The sequence below is a fragment of the Poecilia latipinna genome, unplaced genomic scaffold (genome assembly GCF_001443285.1).
Source record: "Poecilia latipinna isolate Pla-1442-1.1 unplaced genomic scaffold, P_latipinna-1.0 Scaffold1975, whole genome shotgun sequence".
Classification (NCBI taxonomy): Eukaryota; Metazoa; Chordata; class Actinopteri; order Cyprinodontiformes; family Poeciliidae; genus Poecilia; species Poecilia latipinna.
In genome coordinates this window covers 114,717-116,203 of record NW_015114591.1, presented here as the reverse complement: position 1 = coordinate 116,203, position 1,487 = coordinate 114,717, and the positions used below count along the sequence as shown (strand labels likewise).

The window sequence follows — 1,487 nt, the reverse complement described above, 5'->3', positions numbered from 1 at the left end:
CTGGTGGTTCTGTCGAGGGGTGGCGTTGTGGTTGTGGTTGGAGCCGCTGTGGTTGTGGTTGGAGCCGCTGTTGTTGTGGTTGTGGTTGGAGCCGCTGTGGTTGTGGTTGGAGCCACTGTGGTTGGAGCCGCTGTGGTTGTGGTTGGAGCCGCTGTTGTTGTGGTTGGTGCTGTTGTTGTTGTGGATGGAGCAGCTGTTGTGGTGGTTGGTGCTACAGTGGTTGTTGTTGGACCAGATGTCAACGTCGTTGGAGAAGTCGTAGTTGTATCTGGAGGTGTTGTAATAGCTATTGTATTTACCAAATGTGCACAGCTTAGAAGAACTGAACTCTTAGTTTTTTGTAAGTTAGTTATCAAAAATATTTTTAGAATATTTTGTTGATCCAACTAATTCCTTCTTATTTATTGATCAGTGGTTCTTTTAATTTGTCCTTTGTATAAATATAAAATTTTCTGAAATTTGTTTATTTCTCTTACCTTGGTCACTAATAGCAATGGTGTCAGCTATTACGTTGAATTCCGTGATGTTTGAAGCCTCATTAACCAAAGTCTCTTCAATTAGTGTATTATTAGGAGTAGATGATGACTCAAATTCAAGGTCCACAGAGTTGATAATTGATCCAGCCCTGCAAATGTATTAGTATAATTACTTATTGTCTACAAGTGCCTTCCTACAAAGTTTATAATTTCTTGAGCAAACTACAAAGAAATTACCTGAATGTCATAGCTCCAGTCTTTCGGAATGAGGGGAAAGCTCTTCTGAAAAGTGTGCCAAGCTACATGGAGAGACAAAAAAAAAGTTAAGTGTACAATTTTTAAAAAATGTATTTTTCAGAATATCACTAGATATAAACATCATTACAATTAATATATTTTTGTTGTATTTATTTCAATAGAAATTCGACATACTCCATTAAGTGAAAAAAATGAAAGTACATGGGGAGATGTTTGAGGAAAATTCAGACTAAATTCTAGGTAAGCAATACATTTTATAATGTTTATAAGATTCAGATGTATTTTTTAACTTAGACGAAAACTTAACACATCTTCAAGTTGAAGAGCTAAGCAAAATATGTATATTCATATGAAAAAATACAAATTTACTAAGCAGAATAAAATTTTTAAACAGTACAATGGAAACAGTTATGTGAGATAGAAATGTAAACGTACACGATTCCTTATGAGTTCAGAGCGTGATTGGAATGCTGATGATGATGGATCTCCCAAATCAGAGGTGAAATTTTCATTAGATTTAAAAGTGAGAAAACGGATTATTGCTGGAGCCGCTGTGGATGTGGTTGGAGCTGATGTTGTTGTGGTAGGAGCAGCTGTTGTTGTGGTTGAAGCCGCTGCGGTTGTTGTGGTTGGAGCTGTGGTTGTTGTGGTTGGAGCCGCTGTGGTTGGAGCTGCTGTTGTGGTTGGAGCAGCTGTGGTTGTGGTTGGAGCAGCTGTGGTTGTGGTTGGAGCAGCTGTGGTTGTGGTTGGAGC

General features: G+C 38.3%; 1 long non-coding RNA gene across 2 annotated transcripts; it reads right to left on the bottom strand.

Moving 5' to 3' along the window:
* Positions 1 to 176: 176 nt before the first annotated feature.
* Positions 177 to 1,396, bottom strand: LOC106935529 (uncharacterized). 2 transcript variants are annotated; one of them, XR_001421909.1, is made up of 4 exons: positions 1,170 to 1,396; positions 714 to 775; positions 477 to 625; positions 177 to 268 (listed from the first exon to the last, which is right to left on the bottom strand). It is a non-coding gene; the product is annotated as an uncharacterized LOC106935529 (long non-coding RNA). The 2 variants fall into 2 exon arrangements; XR_001421908.1 differs by having other exon boundaries at positions 197 to 286.
* Between the last annotated feature and the right edge of the window lie 91 nt (positions 1,397 to 1,487).